An 8,991-nucleotide genomic window follows, 5' to 3' on the forward strand; every position below is an offset into this window, starting at 1 on the left:
ACTGTAGATATGAATGAGTTTCAGTGCCTAGGAATATTCCAAGCTGTGTTTAAGATACTTGTACAACCACAGCCATATGGTCTCCAACAATGAATAGCAGCTCATCATTCAGTCTCATTAAACTGCCATGTACATCTGCTTAGGCTAACCAGGAAAACCTGGAGCTTGTTATTTTTCAGAGCATTATCTGGAAACATGGCATAATCTTCAGCACCTGTGAACATGAAAGAGGACAAAAGAAAAGAGGTGATTTGATGCACGTATGAGCAAAAAGTACTCTGAAGCTAATCCCCTGAAATGACTGAAAAAGTTGTAGAAGATATTTTTTTCACCTTCCTTGCTTGGCTGAGCTTAGTATTTCACTGAGCATGTCAGATGAATACAAAATTTCCTTAAGCTCCAGAAATTTACCTGGCATTTGATTAGCTGTAATGCAGACATTTGAAAACAGCATACTTGAAAATGGAAAGTGAATTTTCCACTTTCCAAAGGAACAGCATGGCATATGCATCTATGCATAGCTGACTACACTTAATCTAAACATTTTACTACCTGTCATTGGTTTCTCTGTCATTTAATTCAGTCAAAATAAATTGGTTCTTGTACAGCAAAGCTTAGGTGGATATTCAGTATCACACATTTGCTAATAAAAAGCTCCATGCTAATACGGTCTGATTGCTTTTGGTTCCTAACAGAGCTTATTTCGGGTTAAACATATGTTATATCTATACAAAACCTTAGCTTTTCAGATCATCTATGACTGTCTGAATTACCTATGTTTTCATTAACAAAACCAATCTTTTGGAATGAATTAATGAGCTCCCTACACAACACAAGTACTGTATTGTCGTGGTATAATTAACTGCTCATGACAGAAGTTTGGACAGGATCATCCCAAGTTTGACTTTCTCTACCCTAGTCTTTCTACACAAGGGGTGCAACAGATATCCTTAGTTTTATGCTACAAAAATATTACTCTCATGTACAGCAATTCCCATTATATCGGAGATACTGAACAGGAAAACCCCTACATAGAATAGCAGTTACATTTTGGGGAACAAATATGGACTCTAGAGGAAATCTGGACCAAGTGTTATACAAACTTCTTTAGACAGTGCTAGACACTAGCTGCTTTTGAACACATGAAGCCTGGAACCTGAAGAGACCATTCCCTAGCACGCAGCCACAATACTGTAAAGTACAACATAGATGGGATAACTTCAGTGACGATCAGAGACGTTGTTCCTAATTATCTGATAGTCTGGCATTTTTAATCTAGCCCTGAGAAAGGACTGTACAATTACTTAAGACATTAAATTTATAAAACATTTATTTTAATTGAAATGAGACACCTGTGTGCTTTAAAGGACTGATTCCAATCTGCTTCTGTTCAAAATCCTTTATCTAAACATATATCAGACTCCTCATTAGAAAACAAATGCAAGAGACACATCTTTAAAGATTCAGTTACTATCCTGACAGTTTCAGAAGCATTTTTTTTCATAAGATTGAACACTTATTGAGCTTATTTTTTTTCACTCTTTAATGAAATATTGGTGACTTATTAGAAATGCTGTGCAAGTCACAAAAGCAAATATTCTTTTTTTCTTTTTAGGTGATATACACATTTTCCTGAAGCAATGAAATGTATATGTTTTTTATATACACTTTTTTTTCTTTAAGACTTTGCATAATTGTTGAGTGCATAAATTTAGGTGGATTTGGTCTCGTTTTTCATCATTTTAGGATTTCTGTACACTTATCCATATTATATACAATTAATATCTGCAGTAAAAATACTGAGTTGTTGAGAAAGTCTCCACCCTACTGGAAAAAAACATCTTCTCAGCTATCAAACAGGCGAAGAAGCTCTATGGTTTTCACTGGCATTGCAAATCCAAGCAAATTGCAGCAAGCAGACTTCCAAGCATCTTGCACTTTTTGTAACAGTGTTATTATAAAGTTATTTTGTGTTTGTTCTATATTTTTTTTTTGTAAAATCAAGGCCATCAAGGGTCAGTTCTAACACCGTTGTAAGTTGAAGGGGAGAGGACTAAACATAGTGTGTTGCACTCTGTTGTTTTCCACATCCGGTACAGCTGATGTCTTCTGTCAGTGCATTGCAAGCACAGAGGGAGGTGGCTCCTATTTTTTACCATTTCAGTTCACCTTGAAGAGTCTTCATACTTTCCCAACTGTAGAGAGTGAAAATGTGCTTAGCTATGAAGGAAGAATATGGGGAATTGAACTGTTCTTCTCCTGTGTTCTGTCATGATATACACGACATACATTTTAATCTCCAGTCATTCCCTTCCTTTGCAGCTGATCAGCACTTTTTACTTTCTTTTTAGTGATACTCTTTTTAGTGAGTAAAATTTTCTGAGTTTTAGAACTTACGCTTGTCCAATTTAGATCCTTGATTGGTATTTCATAAGCAACACGAAGCAGCTATTTAAATGGTCTAAGCAACCTCTGAACAGAACTCAGAACTGGAATATGTTTAGAACACATCAGAAAGATTTTCTAAACTGAAAGACACTGTAGAATTCACTGTGTGTTTTAAGCGAGAAATTCTTAAGATCATGGTATAGCATCCAAAATATGAAAGTGGAGTGAAAGTATGTTTGTACAGATTGAAAGTTCTTCTTTTTACACCAGGGTACATGAGAGATGAAGTTGACTCACAGTTTGTGCCTTTGAATAGATGGAGTACAGATGAATTCCTGTAACAAGTGGAAGAAAAGCCATTCAAATGCACTCTGGCATTCCTCAGATTGCAGAAGAACAGAAATGCCAAAGTGGAGAAACAAATACTCCTCATTCAAAATTAATCTTATTATTCAAAGCCTATCTGAGTTTGTTTATTAACCAGAAATAATTCCACACATTCTCAATAATTTATTGCAATGATGTACAGCTGGCTGATACTTTGGAACACTCGTCACGTATATGTATTCTCTTTTGAAGACTGTGCAGGTGCCTTGGTGCAGCCTATTAACAAACTGTTGTATTGCATGTCTCCACAAATGTACCTTTCCCTACAGCTCTATACCCTGAAAATGCTATAAAAGAATCCTCATTCTCTTCCATTTCTCCATCTCATTGAAACTTTAATCTTCTGTAAAGAGTCTTCTTTTTGGTAGAATCTCATATATCTTGTTTTCAACTTCTTTTAGAAGCTTTAACTATACAAAGGAAAGCATTAGATGGCTTATTAAGGCCTCAGTCTTTGCTTTTATTCTTTACCTAACATTCCCGGTACTTTAAAACCAGTTCTTGTTGTTTTGATTTGCGATGTCTTTTTCCTCCTGGCAAATATTTTAACCTGTGAACTTTTCATACAATGGATCTGATTGTCTCATAGCCTTTAAAAAATAATTTAAAAAAGATAGAGCATAAAAACAGTCATATAAGAGAGTAGGTTCATGATTTCAAAAGTATTTTATTAACTGAATTTATGAAGATTATTCACGTAACCTCTGACAGGCATCACTGGGGTAGTATGTAGCAATTGTACTAAGCTCATAACTTTACATAACTGATATAATTCTATACCACTGCACCCCAAGAGAAATGGCAGAGAGTAGGAAGGGTAGACGTGCCAACAGCAGCATAACATCTGGGATTACTGTGTTGATACTAGAGAAATGATACAGCTAGCAATGTGAAGAGGCAGTTCTCTCTACCTCCTTGTGCATGGGTAGTCCTCAGTGGAAAATCTGCAAGGTGAATCTCTTGGCATTTCCCTAGTTCTGTCACCACTGCAATGTAATACCTGGGAATAAAATGTGCCCAGTAGTTTGGCATTATCCGTCATCCAGACGGTGTATGGTTGGGAATGACATGGATTCTGAGTCCAAAGAGACTATCTGATTAGAATAGAACCTGCTTTCCATCCATCAAATTCTTAAAGCATTATCTCCTACTTACTGAGCAGGTGGATGAATTATAAAAAGAACATGGCAGGCTTTCTGTGATAGTTGTATTTTCTGTGGTAATATAAATCCATATAAATCACTCTTACCTCTTAGTGTGGCAGGAACAGGTGATGGTGAGACAAATTGCCAGCACAGCTATTTGCACTTGGGATCCAGCATTGCCACCATTCAATGTACATCACAGAATTTCAGTTACAAAAAACAAAATAAAAAAATAAAGAAAACAGGAGAACAGCTATAGCAAAAATGAAAATTCTCTTGAACATTTGCCTTTAAAATCACAGAAAATTATTAGCATACTTTTTGCAGATGAGTGAAAAGTTCAAATCAATAATTTATCAACTGCACTCAATCTCTTCTTGTTTTTCAGTAGTCAAGTTGGAGGTTATGTTACTCGGAAATGTACTTGTTCTTAAAAATATACGTAGGCATACTTTTAGAAGCTTTTATATATATGTATATATATTTATATGAATATTTGCTTTTCACCTCTGACTGGTTGTTCAGATTCCATCGAATTGTAACTTTCAGAGGACAAGTGGCTTTGGAAACACTTCAGAGGTGGATACCTGTACATGGAATCACAGAATCACCTATGCAGGAGCAGGAAGGCACCTATGGAGACAAACTAGTCCAACTGCCGCTCAAAGCAGGGTCAGTTACAGCAAGTTGCTCAGTGCCACAACCACTCAGGTTTGGAATATTTCCAGGGATGGAGACCCCACAGCCTGTCTCAGCAACATGCCCTAATGTCTCACAACTCTCAAAGTAAAACAGTTTTTCTCACGTTTAGATGGAATCTCCTGAATTTCATTTTGTGCCCATTGCATCTTGTGCAATCACTGAGCACCACAGAGAAGAGTCTGGCTCCATCTTCTCTAGTCTCCCAACCATTATTTATATACATGAGTAAGATCCTCCCTGAGCCTCTTGTTCTCGAGGCTACAGAGTCCCAGCTCCCTCAGGTTCTCCTTGCATCACAGATGCTCCAGTCTCTTTATTATCTTCATGGCCTTTCAGTGGACTCAGTCCAATATGTTCATGTCTTTCTTTTGCTCGGGAACCCTGAAATGGACCCAGTACTCCAGATGTGGCCTCACCAGTGCCAAGTAGAGGGGAAGGATCACCTCCTTCAACCTGGAGACAACAGTCTTCCTAGTGCAGCCCAAGATGTTGTTATCCTTCTTTGCTGAAAGAGCACATTTCTGGCTCATTTCTGGGTCTTGGTGTCCCCCAGGACCATCAGATCTTTTTCTGTCAAGCTGCTTTGCAGCCAGTTAGCCTCAAGTGTATACTGGTGTATAGGGTTATTCTCGCTGAGGTGCAGAATTTGGCTTTTCTCTTTGCTGAACTGGAAGCTTTTTTTGGTCCATTTACCCAGTGTGTCCACATGTCTCTGAATGTCAGCACAACCACCCAGTGTTCCAACCACTCCTCATAATTTTGTATTATATGAAAAATTTAAAACTAATATCTATGAATATTCCTATGTATTCATATATATTCCTATTTATGACTTTTCTCCAGGTGGGCAACACAAAAGGAGCGTTGTAGAACATTTATTAAAAACTGTGACAGAGAGCACGGATGCTTTGGAAACTGTTTTCTGCTCCTGTATGCAGGTAATCATTAACCACCAGGTTGTGAGATGCTATAGCACGAATTACTCTCTCTCTTCTAGATCAGTAGAAGTGTAAGTATTTGCATCAGCTACAGAGCAGTCCCATTCTGGATGAATTCACTCTCATGTCTATAAATATCTGTAACATTCTAGGTTTATCTTTGTTATGGCTGTTCATAACAGCATAAAATCTGAATCCAAGTATATTAGAAAACATAGCAATGTCACACAAGATGTAAGTTTTTTTCTTTGTTTACCTTTCTACCAATTGGAAGGTTAGAAAAGTAAAAGCCACATAATTACTTTTCATATTCTTTTTGAATAGAAGTCATCTATGTAGAAAGGATCACCTCCAAGCCCATGGAAAGCAAAGTTACTATACAAGTCATCAGAATGAGGTTTGCCCTACTCTGTATCTCACCCATTGGTTACTTCTGTGTTGCCTCCTTTGGTTCTGTGTTATAGCTTATACAGCCTGATATAGCCTGGCTTTGCCATCACTTCCACTGTATAAAAAACCTGTAATTGCTGTTATTTTAGTAGAGATAATTCTGATTTCTCCTGTGACATATCATCACTGTTAAGTTGTGAATTTTCCTTAAAACAAACAGTGGTCATGAGTTTTTTGTGTATCAAATTGGGGTAACTTTCATCACCTAAGTATGTAAAACGATGGTACATTGGATTAGAACTTCAGCCAAAGTTTTATAGTTTTATGCCTTATAGTTATGACTTAATCTTTCTACTTTAAAATGTAGAATATCATTTAAATATCTAGCAAGACCACTGCAGGCATGGAATATTCTTAGTGAAGGAGACATAAGGAAAATTCATCACAAAAACAAGTGAACGTTTTCGAATACATATGATGTTGCTGATGGTTTTGTAGAGCCAGATCCACAACTGCTTTTAACAAGATTCTAACATTGAGTGATCTGACAAAGCATATACTTACAGTTAAGTAAGAGTGTGAGAGCTTTGCTGGAGCTGGATATTAAGATATTTCTGCAGTCCTACCCAGAAAATTATGAAATTAGCATTTTCCCTGTTAATTTTTTTCTAGAAACAAACATCATCATTTTTAAAAAAATTAAATGCTTTTAAAATAATTGTTGTAAACTCTAGCTTCTAACAAATATAAAGGAATATTTTTCCTTTGTGAAGAAAAAGATTTATAATTGAGGAGGTTTTTTTTTTTTTCTTAGTGAAAAGGAAAGGTTTCTTCTGAAATAGCAAATAATCTAATGACATATTTGAATACTGAAAACATTGGATCTAAATATCTAAATGTTTTAGGAAAGTTTACAACAGGCACACTGAAAGGTATTTTCAGATTAGGTGCTACTAGAAATTATATATGTTAGAAACAGACATTAAAAAGTTTGTTTCTGGTATCCTTTTGATTATATCATCTTTTATAGCTTTCTTGAATATCTTGAGAAGTCAATGAAAGGCAGTGTAAGTTGAATTTAAGAAATTGCAAATGTATTCCTTTCGATTTCCGCTGTCAATTATAATGTTTTAAAACCTAGTCTTTGCCCTGAAGCATGACCTAAACATCAAAGGATGAACTGACAATGTGAAGTGTTAGAAATCTCACCACCATTCCCATTAACAGCAATGGCAGTTGCACATCTAATTCCCCATTCACCACACTGAAAATTTCCCCCTCAAGAGTCATGAAAGCCATGAAACTTACCATGGGGGTGAAACTCTTGTAATGCACTACTTAACTAGATTTTGATACCTGGAGAGAAAAGAAAGTGAAATTTCAGGAGCTGCATTTAACTGATAACACACTACATTCCAAAGAAGGCTATACAAGGATAAGCAATAATGCTAGAAAAATGGTGCTAGAAGCAGTGGTTGTACAGGAAGATAAAATATAAGGGATAAAAGAAACAGGTTGTCACCCTTGGGATTGGGAAGGAACATTAAACTGCTGAGGGCTAAAAGTAAGAGCAGTTATTCTTGGATCCAATGAATAGCAGGTTCTCCTAAAGGAGTTTTTTTTTTACTAAAAGATAAGGAAAAATGGAAAGTTAGGGAAGGAGGTACAGCAGGCTATAATAATGATCCACAGAGAGAAGGAAGATACAGTGATTCTACCTAGCTATTATTTAATAGGTATATATAGGGAGGACAATACTAAGTGGCCGTGAAGGATTTTACCCACACATAAATGTGTCAGGAAGGATGAATAATGGCAACTTGTACTGATGTCTTTGGGTGCAATTCTAGCCCCATGGAAGTGAGAAGGAACTTTGCTATTAACTTAAAGGCAGACAGGATTTCATGTCCTACTTTCTTCTAAATCCTTCCTTCCTCTATATGCTCACGGATTGTTAGGACCTTCTGCTTCACCCCACACATTCTCATCAACATTAGCACAAGAATCACTCCTTATTCTTTTGTATATTATTTTGTATCACTTCTGTATTATCTCTACGTTTTACTGATTTTTACTCATTTCAAATAGTAGTAGAAATATTTTTCCTTGCTTTTTTAGTGCATCTCAGTCTTTCATTCACTCTTCTGTTTTCTTCATACTGCTTTACTCTCACTGTTAATATTTATTCTATTTATATTTAAGTTTTTGATACACTGCTCTGAAAGTTACTATAAAAGTAAGTATGCATATTGTCATGTAAACATAGATGCAATTTATTAAAAAATAAAAGTAAGTTTAGAGTAAAATCGATGTTTAACCCATCAAAGTATATTCTTAGTCTAAACCTTAAAGAACTTTGAAGTTAATGGTAAAATTTAATGAGGATCTTATGAATGAAACTAAAAGTAATTTAAACTAAAGGCAGTGCCTAAAATAGAAGTTATGTATAATTAAGAAGAGAAACGTGAAGGTGTCATTCCAGAAACTTCTGATCAGCTGGTGACGTACTTTGAAGGTACCTAAAAGTGAAGGGTACTTTACTACTTTTATTCTGAATAGTCCCTAATGTAGGGTTTGAAAAGTTTCCAGAGTGCTATATGTATCTACATGACCAAAAAACATTCAGGGGGACACCTCCCTGTTGACTCTCAGCAAGGCAGTCACACCATCTAATTTAAGGCTTACTTAAAGCTAACTTAGCTGCTTGGAGTCACCTACTGACTCTATAAGGAGCATGGACTCCTTATTTTAGGTATGCTTCAGCACATACAAATGAAACATCTCAAGTAAGAATACCCTATTATTTGATTCAGCAGATTTTAGAAGTCAGAGACACACCGTAAAAAGCATCCAACAGGTTACTAATTTGCTTCGGTCACACTGCCCATTTCCATGACAAAACTTACTTTTTGATTTATTCCCATTGTGAAAATTCACAAAAATATTTGGGATCTTTCTTTCTTTCCTTTTGGGAGCTCTCTGAGTTTTTTGAAGGGCATAACCCAGTAAAACAGTACCATATGCATGTAAGAAGCCTCTTT

At 36.1% G+C, this 8,991-nt stretch overlaps 1 long non-coding RNA gene across 1 annotated transcript in view; it reads right to left on the minus strand.

The window, feature by feature from the left end:
- The window catches only part of LOC104153307 (uncharacterized), a 17,138-nt gene extending 9,679 nt beyond the window's left edge, over positions 1 to 7,459 (minus strand). The window contains exons 1-2 of the long non-coding RNA XR_696218.2: positions 7,259 to 7,459; positions 4,025 to 4,082 (exon numbers count right to left, since the gene is read on the minus strand). This is a non-coding gene — a long non-coding RNA (uncharacterized lncRNA). The remainder of the gene's footprint in view (positions 1 to 4,024; positions 4,083 to 7,258) is intronic.
- Between the last annotated feature and the right edge of the window lie 1,532 nt (positions 7,460 to 8,991).

Source organism: Struthio camelus, chromosome 3 (assembly GCF_040807025.1).
Source record: "Struthio camelus isolate bStrCam1 chromosome 3, bStrCam1.hap1, whole genome shotgun sequence".
Classification (NCBI taxonomy): domain Eukaryota; kingdom Metazoa; phylum Chordata; class Aves; order Struthioniformes; family Struthionidae; genus Struthio; species Struthio camelus.